We start from the raw sequence: 20,101 nt of genomic DNA on the forward strand, positions 1-20,101 counted from the left end.
GAACTCTTTGTCACCTCCCACGAGCCGGGTTGTGACAAAAACTCATAGTCATTCTTATGTTTAATAAATGTACTGTATAGTGTGTGTGTGGCAGGCTTACAATGATGGCAAAAACCAACATTTGAGAGTGGCCCTGGTGCTAGAGGGGGTACAGCTGGAGGTTGAATGTTTGAAGGGGTACGGGGCTATAAAAAGTTTGGGAACCACTGATCTAAGGAATTGAAAATGATGAGTTTCTGCATTAAATGTCAGCCCCGATACACCACTAGATGACACCATATCACACCAGGACTATACTTTGTCTCATGTACAGTAAATTAATGTTAGATTGAAGTTATGCAGACAAACAATGTGAAATATCATCAAAATAACGCTGAAAATATTTCACAAATCTTAACATAAACCATTAGTCAAATTGATCTGGGTTGGCGCCCCCCCTTGGTTTGTGCTGTGGTGGAGATCTTTGTGGGCTATACTCGGCCTTGTCTCAGGATTGTAAGTTGGTGGTTGAAGATATCCCTCTAGTGGTGTGGGGGCTGTGCTTTGGCAGAGTGGGTGGGGTTATATCCTTCCTGTTTGGCCCTGTCCGGGGGTATCATCGGATGGGGCCACAGTGTCTCCTGACCCCTCCTGTCTCAGCCTCCAGTATTTATGCTGCAGTAGTTTATGTGTCGGGGGGCTAGGGTCAGTTGGTTATACCTGGAGTACTTCTCCTATCTTATCCAGTGTCCTGTGTGAATTTAAGTATGCTCTCTCTAATTCTCTCGTTCTCTCTTTCTTTCTCTCTCTCGGAGAACCTGAGCCCTAGGACCATACGTCACGGCAAACCGGGCATGATGACTCCTTGCTGTCCCCAGTCCACCTGGCCTTGCTGCTGTTCCAGTTTCAACTGTTCTGCCTGCTGTTATGGAACCCCTACCTGTTCAACTCTTAATGATCGGCTATGAAAAGCCAACTGACTTTTATTCCTGATTATTATTTGACCATGCTTGTCATTTATGAACATTTTGAAAATCTTGGCTCTCTCTAATTCTCTCCTTCTCTCTTTCTTTCTCTCTCTCGGAGGACCGGAGCCCTAGGACCATACGTCAGGACTACCGGGCATGATGACTCCTTGCTGTCCCCAGTCCGCCTGGCCCTGCTGCTATTCCAGTTTCAACTGTTCTGCCTGCGGTTATGGAACCCCTACCTGTCCCAGACCTGCTGTTTTCAATTCTTAATGATCGGCTATGAAAAGCCAACTGACATTTATTCCTGATTATTATTTGACCATGCTTGTCATTTATGAACATTTTGAAAATCTTGGCTCTCTCTAATTCTCTCCTTCTCTCTCTCTTTCTCTCTCTCGGAGGACCTGAGCCCTGGGACCGTGCGTCGGGGCTGCCGGGCGTGATGGCTCCTTGCTGTCCCCAGTCCACCTGGCCTTGCTGCTATTCCAGTTTCAGCTGTTCTGCCTGCGGTTATGGAACCGCCACCTGTCCCGGACCTGCTATTTTCAACTCTTGATGATCGGCTATGAAAAGCCAACTGAAAATTATTCATAATTATTATTTGACCATGCTTGTCACTTATGAACATTTTGAACATCTTGGCATAGTTCTGTTATAATCTCCACCCAGCACAGCCAGAAGAGGACTGGCCACCCCTCATAGCCTGGTTCCTCTCTAGGTTTCTTCCTAGGTTTTGGCCTTTCTAGGGAGTTTTTCCTAGCCACCGTGCTTCTACACCTGCATTGCTTGCTGTTTGGGGTTTTAGGCTGGGTGTCTGTACAGCACTTCGAGATATTAGCTGATGTACGAAGGGCTATATAAAATAAACTTGATTTGATTTGATTTGATTGATGCCAGAATTGACTTTTATAATGATCACCTGCTGCATTCAAAGATAACCGACCTACAGCACTATACTAAACTTCACTTGCGTCATCCTTGTGCTACTGAGAGATAAACATGATAATGCTTTCACTGATTGCACATAAAGGAAGCTAGTTCCTCCATGACAGAGTGTTTGCTTTGTAACTGATTGTGTGTCCTTTCTGTCATCCTGTGAATTTCACAGCAATGTCAGAATGGCCCAGGCAGGTAACCGCAAGCATGTATAAGTAGTGTGCGATTACATGGTTGCTATTGTGCATCTTCCCAGTATTTAAAACATTCCCCAACCCCTACTGTATATGTTCCACCTCATGTAGCTGGTGAGACAAATGTTCAGTGAAAACCCCCTTTCCCTGGAGATACCAACAATTATAGTTCCGAATGAGGACCACTGAACTGTTCACTCCCTGAAGAGTTCACAATGTGCACAATTATCAAAAGCACACAAGGAACAAAATATTTGCCATTTTGAATTACAGTATAACCAATGAGAGGAATCATTTAGCAGTGAGCATGGTACATGTATGTAGAGACTGAATAATGTAAGAAGTGAGATATACAGTGGGGAGAACAAGTATTTGATACACTGCCGATTTTGCAGGTTTTCCTACTTACAAAGCATGTAGAGGTCTGTCATTTTTATCATAGGTACACTTCAACTGTGAGAGACGGAATCTAAAACAAAAATCCAGAAAATCACATTGTATGATTTTTAAGTAATTAATTTGCATTTTATTGCATGACATAAGTATTTGATCACCTACCAACCAGTAAGAATTCCGGCTCTCACAGACCTGTTAGTTTTTCTTTAAGAAGCCCTCCTGTTCTCCACTCATTACCTGTATTAACTGCACCTGTTTGAACTCGTTACCTGTATAAAAGACACCTGTCCACACACTCAATCAAACAGACTCCAACCTCTCCACAATGGCCAAGACCAGAGAGCTGTGTAAGGACATCAGGGATAAATTGTAGACCTGTACAAGGCTGGGATGGGCTACAGGACAATAGCCAAGCAGCTTGGTGAGAAGGCAACAACTGTTGGCACAATTATTAGAAAATGGAAGAAGTTCAAGATGACGGTCAATCACCCTCGGTCTGGGGCTCCATGCAAGATCTCACCTCGTGGGGCATCAATGATCATGAGGAATGTGAGGGATCAGCCCAGAACTACACGGCAGGACCTGGTCAATGACCTGAAGAGAGCTGGGACCACAGTCTCAAAGAAAACCATTAGTAACACACTACGCCGTCATGGATTAAAATCCTGCAGCGCACGCAAGGTCCCCCTGCTCAAGCCAGCGCATGTCCAGGCCCGTCTGAAGTTTGCCAATGACCATCTGGATGATCCAGAGGAGGAATGGGAGAAGGTCATGTGGTCTGATGAGACAAAAATAGAGCTTTTTGCTCTAAACTCCACTCGCCGTGTTTGGAGGAATAGAAGGATGAGTACAACCCCAAGAACACCATCCCAACCGTGAAGCATGGAGGTGGAAACATCATTCTTTGGGGATGCTTTTCTGCAAAGGGGACAGGACGACTGCACCGTATTGAGGGGAGGATGGATGGGGCCATGTATCGCGAGATCTTGACCAACAACCTCCTTCCCTCAGTAAGAGCATTGAAGATGGGTCGTGGCTGGGTCTTCCAGCATGACAACGACCCGAAACACACAGCCAGGGCAACTAAGGAGTGGCTCCGTAAGAAGCATCTCAAGGTCCTGGAGTGGCCTAGCCAGTCTCCAGACCTGAACCCTATAGAAAATCTTTGGAGGGAGCCGAAAGTCCGTATTGCCCAGCGACAGCCCCGTAAACCTGAAGGATCTGGAGAAGGTCTGTATGGAGGAGTGGGCCAAAATCCCTGCTGCAGTGTGTGCAAACCTGGTCAAGAACTACAGGAAACGTATGATCTCTGTAATTGCAAACAAAGGTTTCTGTACCAAATATTCAGTTCTGCTTTTCTGATGTATCAAATACTTATGTCATGCAATAAAATGCAAATTAATTACTTAAAAATCATACAATGTGATTTTCTGGATTTTTGTTTTAGATTCCTTCTCTCACAGTTGAAGTGTACCTATGATAAAAATGACAGACCTCTACATGCTTTGTAAGTAGGAAAACCTGCAAAATTGTCAGTGTATCAAATACTTGTTCTCCCCACTGTATATATTAATCTATGACTTAAGATGATGGACTAATGTTTGTAGGGGGTACTAAATAAAGACATTTCTGACTGAAATGTTGATAATAAATGTGTAGGCAAAATCATGTGTGTGGGAGTTATTTCCAAAAATATTGGGGGAAGTAAATCCCTGCACCAGACGTGAGAACAGCATGATAGTGTGCTTGTTAAACCTTCCCTTCTAATGTTTCTCTCCCTATCCTATGTGGGGGTAAAGGTCAAATAAAGAGGCGTGAGAGGAAGGAGCATCTACTCCCTCCACCTCAACCCCCTCCATCCCTCATTGGATTATGTGGATTAGAAAAACCGACATGTCGATCAGATACCCATGTGGTGTAGAGCGGTGTGGATCTAAATCCATCATAGTGGAGGCAGATGGTCTGGCATGGACACTGCCATCTGGGAGCTGCATGCACTGCTGAAGTCAACACACACACACACACAGACAGACACTCATAGCCAAAAATAAAACGTAACACCTGGAAAATAGAGTCACAATGGCATAACAAGCATTAGTCTTGTAATGCTTGTAATGTCCACATGTATGTCATTTCATGGAAGATACAGTAAAGTACAGCTTGTACACTGCCCAAACAATACCTAACACCTGCTAATGTTGGCCTCAATGTACCAAACACCCGTTAACTTTGGCCTCAAAGTCTTTGCTCTCCAACTGAGGTGCATGGATTGAGGAGCAATCGGAAGTGAAAAGGAAATTCAGCATCTCTTGGAGGACAGTGGAAGTTGATAAAAGAGCTTATTTATTGTTAAGGTAATGACTCAACAATACGGCACAGGACGCACATCGTACCACCGGGCTCTCCTCAGCTTAACCAACAACACAATGATTGACAATGTAACCTCTTAGGGTGCTTGGACACTGTGAGCCCAACAGTTGAGCCCAAAAGTTGAGTGGAAGTTTATGAAAGAGATTCTTTATTGTTACATGTATTTAATGACATTGTCAATTATTGCGTTGTTGGTTAACCTGAGGAAAGTGCAGTGGTGCCATAGGTGAGCCTCAGCCTCCTGTGCCTGTTGATTAGCCTGCTGTGCTCTGGGCTGACCTTTTCCCAGGGCACGACTCAGACAGCAGGAGAGGACCAGGCCCAGACGTGGTCGATAGATACCAAGGAGAGTAGTGGGAAGCAGTGGCACACAGGACCCTGCATGGGAGAGAGGGCCCCATACTAGTGTTATGATGAGCGCGACAGGATGGAGGAGCCTCTGTCTGTGCAGACAGGATGATAGTTATTTAGGGAGATGAGGGACTGAGAGTGGACAGACAGACAGACAGACAGACAGGCAGACAGGCAGGCAGGCAGGCAGGCAGGCAGGCAGGCAGGCAGGCAGGCAGGCAGGCAGGCAGGCAGGCAGGCAGGCAGGCAGGCAGACAGACAGACAGACAGACAGACAGACAGACAGACAGACAGACAGACAGACAGACAGACAGACAGACAGACAGACAGACAGACAGACAGACAGACAGACAGACAGACAGACAGACAGACAGACAGACAGACAGACAGACAGACAGACCGACCGACCGACCGACCGACCGACCGACCGACCGACCGACCGACCGACCAGGGAAGTGGTGGCCGGTGGAGGAAGAACTCCAAAGCTGGACTCATAGTAGAGGTTGGAATTAAATTAATGGAACAGTATCAAATACATTGTTTTATACCATTCCATTGATTCCGTTCCAGCCATTACTATGAGCCCATCCTCTGATTTAAAGTGCCAACAGCCACCACTATAGGGAACATTGTATGCATGGTAACCAAGAGGGTTCTGAGAAGATCAGATGTGGTTACTTCCCGAAGTACCATGTTGATGTTTTAGTCAGTTAGAGCAGAAGATCTGATATTGAAATAGCTACAATCAATGCATTCAATGTTGATATTTTCGAAACTGAGAGTGGTTTAATTTGACCATAATTGTCACGCCCTGGCCTTAGTTATATTTGTTTTCTTTATTATTTTAGTTAGGTCAGGGTGTGACATGGGGGATGTTTGTGTGTTTTTGTCTCGTCTAGGGTGTTTGTATTGTCTAGGGGGTGTTTGTAGAATTCATGGGGTTGTGTTCATTGTAGGTGTTTATGTAAGTCTATGGTTGCCTAGATTGGTTCTCAATTAGAGACAGCTGTCTATCGTCTATCAGCTGTCTATCGTCTCTGATTGGGAGCCATATTTAGGCAGCCATAGTCATTAGGTAGGTTGTGGGTGATTGTCTATGTGTAAGTAGCCAGTGTCTGCACTTATTGTTTGTATAGCGTCACGTTTGTTGTTTTGTATAGTGTTCTTTTCGTCTTCATTAAAGAAGAATGTATTGTTATCACGCTGCGCCTTGGTCCTCCTCACTTAAATGTTACGACGAACGTGACAATAATGGTATCTGTCAAATAAAGCAGAATATATCCTGATACATCCTATACTTCTGATGTGCGTTATATGTGTGGTTGAGGGTGTAAAAGGTAGACTCCTCTTATACTGCCTACATCCCAAATGGCTCTGGGCAAAAGTAGTGCACAATATAAGGAACAGGGTGCCATTTGGAACGCAGACACTGTATATGATTGATCAAAGGACATCTATAGCCAGAGTAGTTTATGAATTCGTTTTTTATAATTTTTTTTGCAGAAGCAGTAGCTTCTTTTCCTGAGGTCCAAAACCCCCCCCCCACAAAACATCACAAGTAACAAAACACCGATACACTGATAGACAAGGACAGTCACACACATTTTCAATACAACGATATGCAAACAATACAACAACAAAAATAATGTGAAGCAGTGGTGGGTTTAGTTATAGGCGACATGGGCAGCCGCCCAGGGTGGCATCTTGCCGAGGGCGGCACGGGGCGCCTGCACCAACAAATCAGAATGGTGACATTTGCGCGATCGGTTTTCTATCACTCATTTGCACGTCATGTCAATGATATCATGTCACCGTGTGGGACTGTGGGTCAATTAACCTTGTCGGAGTGGGCGCCATGATTCTAGTTTGTGCTGTTAAAAAAAGCTGTTAAAAAAAGAGCGAACTTAAAAATAAATTTAAAAGAAAACAGTTGAAGGTGTGACAAAAGTAACTACTGTTAAGTGTCAGCACATGGTGTTTACATTCATGGCCTATGCTTGTCTGTATTTTTCTCCATTTCAAAATATGTTAATTTCACATGTTGAAGATCTAGATCATGAATATTCAGCTTTTAACTGCCTGGGAAGGTCTCCCACTCAGAAGTATGAGATGGGGAGGGGGGCGGGGGTAGGTTGACCTCAGGTGTCCCACTGGAAGCCCGAGGTAGTGGGAGCGGGGAAGCTATCAAATAGTGCACCTCTAACTTTGTACAGTACTAATGTAATTAGTCAAATCAGTCACACCACGAAATGCTACCAAATAAACCACAATTCATTCATAATACTGTGAGTATATAGTTTCACAGACATATTGTTGCATTTTTTTCTGGTTTGTGCGATATCGATAAGAATAATATAAAACCAGTCTGCACACCACCAAGGTGAATTGGTTTAGTCTTGACTCTTGGTTGACAGTGTTGGTGGAAGGGTAATGTATTGATGCTCGAGTGCCAAATCAACACAAATTTGTTTCTATTTGTCTTTGTTACTTCTTTCTGATATTTATGAGTCTAATTTTTGAATATATTTTTATATTTATATCGTTTTAAATGTTATGATTATTTATTTGTGTTGTTCCAAATGTCTGAAGGGGGGGTTCGCCAAGGGAGCCATACAAGCTAGAATGACCAGTGCTGTGAAGAGACCGCTGGTGGCATGTCTTGTGGCGTATGTATGGGTGTCTGAGCTGAATGTTATTTGATTCTGTACACAATCTGGAATTTTCATCACTGAAATATTTGTCATAAAAACTACAAGAGAAGCAGTTCATCTCTCGTCAACCCTCATCCAGGAAAGAATGGCATGTTGTTTATGTTAGTTCTGTATGTGCAGTTCAGGGCAAGACGTGCTGCTCTGTTTGAGCCAACTGCAGCTTTGCTTGGTTTTTCTTTGCTGAACTTGACCATATTACCAGACAGTAATCAAGATGGGACAAGGCCAGGGACCTGAACAACTGATTTTTGTGTAAAAAACACAGACATACCCCTCCCCATCTTCACAACAATTTTGTCAATATGACTTGACTATGATAATTGACCATCCAATGTTATACCTAGGAGTTTAACTTCATCAACTTTCTCAATGGGCACAACTCCAGTTGAGGTTTAGGTCTTAGAGAATGTTTTGAACCAAATACAAAGCTTTTAGTTTTAGATGTATCTAAGACCAGTATATTTTTAATCACTCATTCTGATACTGACTATAACTCCTTATTTAGAGTACAGTGTGTTATATATACTTAATAATACTAAGAACACAATACTCAGTGAACATGGATCGTAGCTTGGATCAACTCAAGCTTCGACTGAATCAGGGCAATGTTAGACGCCCCACGTGTTATGTGTAAATGTTATGCAGCATCAAACATTTTTATTCCTCCAGTATTACTGGGTTACAATGTAATGTGTGCCAGTCGAAGACATATTGAGGTTAATACCACATGGCAGATATGTCCAGTGGGCCCATGCTGATGTGACAATAACATGATCTGCATCCCAAATGGCAAGGACCCATAGGGCTCTGGTCAAAAGTAGTGCACTATGTAGGGAATAGGGTGCCATTTGGGATGCAGACATGGTCTCTGTAGTGATAGAATGCAGATATCCACCACACTGTATCTAGAGTCACATAGAACGTTTTTTAAAGGTTGCATCAGATGATACTGGAATAGACAACCTTTCTTGAACTACACTACTGGTCAGAAGTTTTAGAACACCTACTCATTCAAGTGTTTTTCTTTATTTTTACTATTTTCTACATTGTAGAATAATAGTGAAGACATCAAAACCTTGAAATAACACATACGGAATCATGTAGTTACCAAAAAAGTATTAAACAAATATATGTGATATTTGAGATTCTTCAAAGTAGCCACCCTTTGCCTTGATGACAGCTTTACACACTCTTGACATTCTCTCAACCAGCTTCATGAGGTAGTCACCTGGAATGCATTTCAATTAACAGGTGTGCCTTATTAAAAGTTGTTTTGTGGAATTTCTTTCCTTAATGCATTTGAGCCAATCAGTTGTGTTGTGACAGGGCGTGGTATACAGAATATAGCCCTATTTGGTAAAAGACCAAGTCCATATTATGGCAAGAACAGCTCAAATAAGCAAAGAGAAACGACAGTCAATCATTACTTTAAGACATGAAGGTCAGTCAATACGGAAAATTTCAAGAACTTTTAAAGTGCTATGATGAAACTGGCTCTCATGAGGACCGCCACAGGAATGGAAGACCCAGAGTTACCTCTGCTGCAGAGGTTAAGTTCATTTGAGCTACCAGCCTCAGAAATTGCAGCCAAAATAAATGCTTCACAGAGTTCAAGTAACAGACACATCTCAATATCAACTGTTCAGAGGAGACTGTGTGAATCAGGTCTTCATGGTCGATTTTATGCAAAGAAACCACTACTAAAGGACACCAATAATAAGAAGAGACTTGCTTGGGCCAAGAAACATGAGCGATGGACATTAGAATGCTGGAAATCTGTTCTTTGTTCTGATGAGTCCAAATTGGAGATTTTTGGTTCCAACCGCCATGTCTTTGTGAGACGCAGGTGGGTGAACGGATGATCTCTGCATGTACATTTCCCACCGTAAAGCATGGAGGAGGAGGTATTATGGTGTGGGTGTTCTTTGCTGGTGACACTGTCTGTGATTTACCTAGAATTCAAGGCACAACACGGCTACCACAGCATTCTGTAGCGATACGCCATCCCATCTGGTTTGGGCTTAGTGGGACTATCATTTGTTTTTCAACAGGACAATGACCCAACACCCCTCCAGTCTGTGTAAGGGCTATTTGACCAAGAAGGAGAGTGATGGAGTGCTGCCTCAGATGACCTGGTCTCCACAATCCCCCGACCTCAACCAAATTGAGATGGTTTGGGATGAGTCGCACCGCAGAGTGAAGGAAAAGCAGCCAACAAGTGCTCAGCATGTGAGAACTCCTTCAAGACTGTTGGAAAAACATTCCAGGTGAAGCTGGTTGAGAGAATGCCAAGTGTGTGCAAAGATGTCATCAAGGCCAAGGGTGTCTATTCAAAGAATCTCAAACATAAAATATATGTTGATTTGTTCAACACTTTTTTGGTTACTACTGTACATTATTCCATATGTGTTATTTCATAGTTCTGATGTCTTCACTATTATTCTACAATGTAGAAAATAGTAAAAATGAACAAAAACCCTTGAATGAGTAGGTGTTCTAAAACCTTTGAGCGGTAGTGTATGTGTACAGAGAAATGCAAACATCAGCTTTTCCCGTGCATTGAAAAACAGATATTTACATGGATTTTTGTGGGAAAATCATTGACGTATCAACCAACATGGCCTTAATCCTATTTAGAAAGAGGAAAATGTCAGGACAGAATTAAGTGCCAATGCAAAAAGGCCTTGAAGCATTCTCAGCCCTTCATGTGAACTTAATACCACTCATCTGACAGGTCATCAAGAGATCTTCATTACAAAGGTCACAGTGGTAAGAGAAAGCGGCATGTGTTAGCATAATGCTAGCCTGGTCCCAGATCTGTTTGCATTCTTGCTATCTCCAATGCTGTCATTGTCAAGCCAAACATGGAATGGAAATTAGTGAAGGAGTTGGCACGATGGCACAAACAGACTGGCAATAAGGCTAGTCTAATGCCTATTTTGTCACTGTATTAAATCATTTATTTACAGTCAGCTGTGTTTTTGTTCTGATATTAAGGTGAATATTCAGAAGACTTGGTGAAGCAGCTCAATTTGGTGAAGCAGAATGCAGCGCATTGACTTTGTTTCTTGTATCCAGGTTTAATGTGACAAAATATGCTGATGAGGTAGAGTTGAGCTTAATTAGAACAGACAAGAGGCCCGTGATGAACAAGAGGGGTTTGGACAGAAGATTGATGCTGGCTAGAGAGCTGTGGCCATTGACGGAGATAGTCATCTCTCTGCTCTCTGCCTGATAAACCAGAGTGACAGACGGCTCAAGGAGCAAACTGCGGAGACCCCTTCAGCCTGCCCCTGCCTGCCTGTGTCCGTACGTCCACCCTCTGACTTGTACACTGGCTGTGTCCCAAATGGCACCCTATTGCCATTATAGTGCAATACTTTTGGTCCAGGCCCATAGGGCTCTTGTCAAAAGTAGTGCACCAGGGAATAGGGTGTCATTTGGGACACACCCACTGTGTGTTCTGAGCAGGACACCACCGCCTTCCTGCACTGGCCACTGACTGTCTACCCTGAGTCTTCACTCTCATCAGCAGTCCCTTGTCAACAGTGATGCCTTTTCACAGTCATTTCAATGTTATCGCTCCACATTTTACTGACAGGTAGAGGACACAGTGTGTGCATCCAAAATGGCACCCTACATAGTGCACTACTGTTGACCAGAGCCCTATTCAAAAGTAGTGTACTATAAATATTATGGGGATCCGTTTGGAACGCCGACATGGGGGAACAAAGTAGTTTTGTAGTGCTCATGAGCCAAAACGGGTCCCCAAAAGTTTTTGCACACTTGTGTACTACATCATGCATTTGACATCATGCATTTCGTATGATATGTTACGAATTGAACCCCAAAAATATATATCATAAGATATCATAAGGTGAATGCACCAATTTGTAAGTCGCTCTGGATAAGAGCGTCTGCTAAATGACTTAAATGTAAATGTAAATGTGATATATAGCTATATATAATCCAGCTGTTAAATCCCAGATAGCCCCTTTAACTGTTGTACTGATGAAAGTCTGGTTCTAGGAATTAAACAGAGATACAAATAATGTTTGTTGATTCAGAGCCACTCCTCCAGAAGCCATTGTGAAAGGGTAATAAATAGATGTGTGAAGATAAAGTGCTTCTTGGGAATATACACAGAAAATGATGATGACCAGGCCATAGTAACTCCACATCCATCATTGGGGGAATTTCAATGACATTTGACATTTTTCTATGGTAGGTAGCTATCTGTTTCTACATAGGAAAGAGGCTGCCATTTGAAATGCAGACCACATCCCCTTGGTATCAGCAGTGTTAGTGAAAGAAGCGCTAGAGGCAGAGGGAGCTTGTTTTTTCCTCTTTGATGAGGACATCAAAGTCAGCACTGGCACTAACACAAAAAACCATTGCCCTTTAATTGAATGAAACCTAGTGCTGAGGGAAACTACCCCAACCCAACTCCAGGCTTGTGTGATGTATTACAGACATTTCCATATGCATGACTATGTCTCTGTCTATGCCGCTAGGTTCAGCGTGTCCTCCAGTGATCATTAGCAAATCAAACATGAAACAGTAGGGGAGGGTGGGATGTTGAGACGTTTTTTACATTCAGCATTACTACGTCAAGGGAAAGAATATATCTACTGTACATATATCTCAGGATGTTGTGTATCCCTGGAAATAATCAGAAGTCATGTAAACATAGCAGTTTTGAACAGGGGCTTCATGCACACATTCATTTAGAGGGGGCACAAAGTACGTGAGGAGGATGGGGGGGAGTCTTTGTCCGAGAATTTAGCCTATTGTCTGCAAAGGTTGTTACATTGTAACTACTGTACATAGTAAATATAAAGGTTCTCTACTGGGTTTCACTTTAAATTAAGTTCCTTGCTCCTAGGTAAGTACAGTACATGATAATTACTAGTATATCCTACATTGTTCTTACATTACACTTGATTTAGCATAGCCTTTGAGCCAGGTCATAACATAGAAAAAAGTCATACAAAATAACTAGTAGTTAATGATAGGGTGTGCCTTGTTACAATTGTTGTTACCAGGTCCTAGTCTATTTATCAACCCTGGTATTACATGTGGATTCAATGGCAGTGGTACCTTGTAGTTACATGTCACACGGTCCGACTTTGGTTCAAGTTATTATCATTGTAATTCACAAGTGACTTTCAAACGTGTAATTACAAAACACTAGTTACATAGTGAGACAAGAAAATGTGTAATAACAGACAATGTACCCTGTAATTACATAGTAACATAGTAAGACTTATATAACTACTATGTTGTTACCACGGTTATTACTGTGTAGTTACATAGTGTAATGTAAAGCGTTACCAAGAAACTAATTATGCTTCTCTGCGTCTCTGCTAAAATCTGGGTAAAAGATTGAAATGAATGTGAGATTTTTCAGTACATTTAGTAATTGCTTGCGTTTCTAAAGTATACCAACCTTGCCAGCAGGCATGCCAGCTAAGATAGTTCGACTACCTTGATTGACAGCCTGAAAAGGCTTGGTAGCTAGTTATGAGGTTGAGAGATTGGGAACCTATCTAGCTGGCTAGCTAAAGCCAACTTCATACAATTGCTAGGTGACTAGAATTACAGAGATAAAAGTTTTTCTTTATTCATTCATCAAGAAGGTATCAATAGGCTACATAGCTTTATAACATTAATTTACAAACATAACTCCTGCGATTCCAGCCAATCACTGGCAGCTAAAATCAAACCAATCGCTGTGTGTATCCCTCTCTACACTCTATCTCATCCTCCACTGCATGATACTGTCTGCACTCACACCGAGCCGGCACCTTGGAAGGAAACACTTACTAGGGAGAATAGGGTGGGGGGGTACACTTTGCCTGGTCCAGTCAGTGTGCCCCCTCCGCAAATTATTTTACATTATTTAATGAATGGAATGTGGGTTTGGTGTATTGTATATCTTAAATGTATGCCTTCATTCAGATATACACTGAGTATACCAAACATAAGGAACACTTCCCCCCCACACACAAGTGGGATCATAGCTTTCACCTGGATTCACCTGGTCACCTGGTCAGTCATGGAAATAACACTGTGTATGTCTCTGTCTGTCTGTCTGTCTGTCTGTCTGTCTGTCTGTCTGTCTGTCTGTCTGTCTGTCTGTCTGTCTGTCTGTCTGTCTGTCTGTCTGTCTGTCTGTCTGTCTGTCTGTCTGTCTGTCTGTCTGTCTGTCTGTCTGCCTGCCTGCCTGCCTGCCTGCCTGCCTGCCTGCCTGCCTGCCTGCCTGCCTGCCTGTCTGTCTGTCTGTCTGTCTGTCTGTCTGTCTGTCTTTCACCAATTTACCCATTGCAGCTTTATCACCAACGTATGCATACATTTCCCTGACGCATATCTACATTATGCATCAATATCCTGTATGTGGAGGTGGGAGAGAAGAGAGAGGTGGATGTGGGAGAAAGGAGGGAGAAGGAGAGAGCGAGAGATGAAATCGCAGGAATTTCAGCTTCCTGCAATTACAGGAAGTGACATAATTGGGGGTCATGGGGGTGGTTTTCGAAGGTTTAAAAAGGTTTAAAAATATTTGTTTACTTCCACTGGACACAAAGGTCTTGCTGTTTAAGAAACTCAGAGCCTTCATAGAATGAAATCTGTCACATTTTTTTAGATTGACTTGAAACTTAAAATTGTCTTTGTGTCTGTCTGTCTGCATGCCTGTGTCTGTCTGTTTCTCTGTAAATGGATATGTCTACCTGTCTGTCTCCGTCTGTCTCCATCTGTCTATCTGTCTGTCTCTCTGTCTGTCTGTCAGTCTGTCTGACATGAAAATAAAGCTCTTTGGCCACACCAGTGGTGGGCTTGGCATCAAAATGAGAATGCATGAGCATAAAATACCCCCATACCTACTGTAAAATGTGGTGGTGAATCTTTAATTTTATCGGGCTGTTTTGCTTACACTAGTCCTGTGGCCCTTGTCAACGGCATCATGAACTTTACCCAGTACCAGGACATTTTAGACAAAAACATGGATGCCTCTGCCAAGAGGCTGAAACTTGGCTGCAAGTGGATCTTCCAGCAAGAGAATAACCCCAAGCACTAATCAAAATCCACAAATAACATTTTGCAATGGCCATCTCAGTCTCCTGTGGTTTGATTTGAAGAGGGCAGTCCATAAGCGCAGACGAAGGATATCAAGGATCTGGAAGGATTCTGTATGGGGAAATGGTCTAAGATGCCTCCCAACGTGTTCTCCAACTAATACAACATTATAGAAAAAGGCTCAGTGCCATTACCTCGCAAGGTGAGGTATTGAAATATATTGAAAACAAATGTCAATCATTTTGAATTACTTGTTAAAGAAAATCTATTTCTCTGAGCAATTGTATTAGTATAATAGAATTTCCCAATTTCTTTGCATAAATATAGATCAGTATATACATTATTTTATACAGTAATGTTTGGAAATCTTTCTCAAAGACTTGACACATATCTTTTCGCATTGAATGCAATCTATTGAATTATGCGTCACATTTCATGATGCATATCATTTTGCATATCATACCAGACTGAAGCTTATCAGTTGATACCAGGCTGGTACACCCTACCTCTTCCTGCTCCTGAATAAATGAATTGTGGGGGTGCAATGGAAGCCAGTTAACTTGTATTGTATATGTTAGCTACATTTACATAAGTATATACCATCCAAAGGAACCACAGCCATATTAAATAAATGACACTGAAAAAAGACTATATGAGTCATATTCACAGAACGGTGTTGAGATATCAAATGTATTTTCAATAATTCAACCATTGAACCCAGAACTAAATTAGACATTGTGTAGTTTGTCATGAACAATTACACTTCCAAATTGTCAGTATAGTTCTGTAAGACTTCAAGTTGTCAACTTTGTACTGTAAGGTGAACATTTCATCACAAAGGCAACAATCAAATCCAAAAGCAATAACATCAGGGACTCCTCACTGCTCTCCATAAACATTTCAGAATGACAATTTATTTGAGCTTGTTTACCTCATACATAAAAAGGAAACACAGGGGACAGCTCTTTAATAGCTCTGTGATTGGCTGGGTTAATATGTGTAATTCATTTACTGTGGGTTTTTGTAATGTGAGCCTGAACAAACAACCTACAGCACAGACCATAGGCTAGGCTTTATTCCCTCATGTAGAAAGAGATTGTCGACATCCCAAATGGCACCCTATTCGCTACAAAGTTCCCTGTAGTGCACTATTTAGGGAATAGGGTTCCATTTGGGACTCAGATATTCTAATCTGCTCCTTGACTGAACCCCATAAACATGTTAACACATCCCTTCTCTATGATCTAATCAGGAGGATTATGTTGCTATAAATAAACATGCTATAAATCTGCCCATCAGGGCAATGAGCCACTCTTGTGTAGCAGAGTCTCCTACTGAGTGGTTTGGGTGGAGATCATATTTTAGAATTTCTTCTAGTTACTGCTTCAGGATTTCCGATCCAAATGACAACTATCTTGCTCATTGCTCATAGCCTGGCCCAATTTCTTGAGAAAATATAGAAAGTCCAGCGAATAAGAACCAAATACACCCATTTCATGATACAATTATCAAACTTGGTACACTAATACTAGATACCTTAAGGAACATTTTAAGATCTTTGGGATGCCTGTCAACCAGGCAGCATTTTGATAAAATGGCTGCCATTTTGATTTCCTGTTAGAAGAAAATAGAGTAATATAAAAACATGAGCTGGCGCACACCCAGAAAAAATGTGTTTGTGTGGAGGTGCTGACTAATGGCGAATAAACTATAAACTATCAAAATAAATATATAAACTTGCAGTCATTTATTGGGTATTTACTATTTACCAACGTTTCGGCATCACTGTGCCTTCTTCAGGGTAATGTCATGAATACTTGAACCAGGTTATGTAGACAAACAGTGCAATTAGTGCAACTAATGACAATAGTGAGGGGTGTGTCATAATTAAGTTAATTAGAATGAATTAGTGATGGCATATTAAATATCATACAATATAACAAACAAACAATATAAAAATTACTTTGTAATGTAATCTACTCACTAAATCAACCCCACAGATAATGTAGAAAATAATTATTATCATAAAGTCATCTTAAGACCTTCATGGGGGTCATATTGAGGTCATATTTGACCATTGCGGCTATGTAAAAAATGTGTGACCTTGTGTAAATAAGTATTTTTGGCTATAGTGCCATTGCAGACATTTTCTATTACCTCCCTGATTTCCAATACGCCCCCCCCCCCCCCCCCCTAAAACGACATCGGAGGCAGCTTATGGTAGCGAAATGCACATTATATTCTCTGGAACGTTTCTGCAGTCAGCATGCCAATTGCACAATCCCTCAAAACTTGAGACATCTGTGGCATTGTGTTGTGTGACAAAACTGCACATTTTAAAGTGGCCTTTTATCGTCCCAGCACAAGGTGCACCAGTGTAATGATCATGCCGTTTAATCAGTTTCTTGATATGCCACACCTGTCAGGTGGATGGATTATCTTGGCAAAGGAGAAATGCTTACTAACAGGGATGTAAACACATTTGTGCACAACATTTGAGAGAAATAATATTTTTATGTGTTTGGAATTTATTTTTGTATTTTTTTTACAGCTCATGAAACACGGGACCAACACTTTACATGTTGAGTTTATATTTTTCAGTGTAGTTTGAGAGAATGAAATAAAGCATGCTTATTGATGGCAACATAATCCATGTAACATTTTACCTCTAGTGCAGATAAGCTTGAGTGATGGTATTTGTCACATCCCTCATATGCTCACTCGCATTTGTTTGCAATCATTCCAGAGGAGCCTTGTGTGGTCTCTGCTGCTCAAAACAATCCATTAGTGTAGCCAGTAATGTGGGAGGTTCACTCAAGCTGTAAGGAGGAGGTTTCTTACCAGCTTTGAGAAAGAAGTATAACGAAACAACTGTTAGATCTCCATCTAGGGCTCAAATCTATGCGTAGGAACGCCATTAGCCTGAAGCCTCTCATTCTTAGAAGTTTGGATACAGATATTTTGACAAGATAGTAATGAACAGATTCTCATTTTGAAGAGTGATTAAACCCACTCATTCACAATTCCCATAGCCCATCCTCTCATATGCCAAATGCTAGAATAGGGGTATAATTTGACAATCAGGATGTGTAGAGAAATAGAGTGAATCCAGTGTGAATCAGTGGTTCTTTCTTGGACAGCTTCTTCTCTTCCAATTAGTGCTGCTGCCTCCGCCCCAGAGCAGCTCTGTCAGCTCAGATCACCACAGCTCCCCGTCTCCGGATCAGCAACACGTTCAGCTAGCGTCCTCGCATCCTGGCTTGCGTCCCAATTGGCACCCTATTACCTGCATAGTGCACTACTTTTGACCAGAGCCTAGTGGCCCTGGTCAAAAGTAGTGCACTATGTAGGGAATAGGGTGATTTGGGACATACAGTGGGGAGAACAAGTATTTGATACACTGCCGATTTTGCAGGTTTTCCTACTTACAAAGCATGTAGAGGTCTGTAATTTTTATCATAGGTACACTTCAACTGTGAGAGACGGAATCTAAAACAAAAATCCCGAAAATCACATTGTATGATTTTTAAGTAATTAATTTGCATTTTATTGCGTGACATAAGTATTTGATCACCTACCAACCAGTAAGAATTCCGGCTCTCACAGACCTGTTAGTTTTTCTTTAAGAAGCCCTCCTGTTCTCCACTCATTACCTGTATTAACTGCACCTGTTTGAACTTGTTACCTGTATAAAAGACACCTGTCCACACACTCAATCAAACAGACTCCAACCTCTCCATAATGGCCAAGACCAGAAAGCTGTGTAAGGACATCAGGGATAAAATTGTAGACCTGCACAAGGCTGGGATGGGCTACAGGACAATAGGCAAGCAGCTTGGTGAGAAGGCAACAACTGTTGGCGCAAATATTAGAAAATGGAAGAAGTTCAAGATGACGGTCAATCACCCTCGGTCTGGGGCTCCATGCAAGATCTCACCTCGTGGGGCATCAATGATCATGAGGAAGGTGAGGGATCAGCCCAGAACTACACGGCAGGACCTGGTCAATGACCTGAAGAGAGCTGGGACCACAGTCTCAAAGAAAACCATTAGTAACACACTACGTCGTCATGGATTAAAATCCTGCAGTGCACACAAGGTCCCCCTGCTCAAGCCAGCGCATGTCCAGGCCCGTCTGAAGTTTGCCAATGACCATCTGGATGATCCAGAGGAGGAATGGGAGAAGGTCATGTGGTCTGATGAGACAAAAATAGAGCTTTTTGGTCTAAACTCCACTCGCCGTGTTTGGAGGAAGAAGAAGGATGAGTACAACCCCAAGAATACCATCCCAACCGTGAAGCATGGAGGTGGAAACATCATTCTTTGGGGATGCTTTTCTGCAAAGGGGACAGGACGACTGCACCGTATTGAGGGGAGGATGGATGGGGCCATGTATCGCGAGATCTTGGCCAGCAACCTCCTTCCCTCAGTAAGAGCATTGAAGATGGGTTGTGGCTGGGTCTTCCAGCATGACAACGACCCGAAACACACAGCCAGGGCAACTAAGGAGTGGCTCCGTAAGAAGCATCTCAAGGTCCTGGAGTGGCCTAGCCAGTCTCCAGACCTGAACCCAATAGAGAATCTTTGGAGGGAGCTGAAAGTCTGTATTGCCCAGCGACAGCCCCGAAACCTGAAGGATCTGGAGAAGGTCTGTATGGAGGAGTGGGCCAAAATCCCTGCTGCAGTGTGTGCAAACCTCATCAAGAACTACAGGAAACATATGATCTCTGTAATTGGAAACAAAGGTTTCTGTACCAAAAATTAAGTTCTGCTTTTCTGATGTATCAAATACTTATGTCATGCAATAAAATGCAAATTAATTACTTAAAAATCATACAATGTGATTTTCTGGATTTATGTTTTAGATTCTGTCTCTCACAGTTGAAGTGTACCTATGATAACAATTACAGACCTCTACATGCTTTGTAAGTAGGAAAACCTGCAAAATCGCCAGTGTATCAAATACTTGTTCTCCCCACTGTATATGGTAAGTAACCCAGAGCTCTTAACAGAGTCTATGAACCAGCAGAAAGGACAAGGTTTAATCAGTAACAGCAAAACATAGGCTGTAACAAATATACCTGTAGTGGGGTCTCCTTGACTGTATTAGCTTTCCTCTT

This window comes from Salvelinus alpinus, chromosome 23, assembly GCF_045679555.1.
Source record: "Salvelinus alpinus chromosome 23, SLU_Salpinus.1, whole genome shotgun sequence".
NCBI classification, from domain to species: domain Eukaryota; kingdom Metazoa; phylum Chordata; class Actinopteri; order Salmoniformes; family Salmonidae; genus Salvelinus; species Salvelinus alpinus.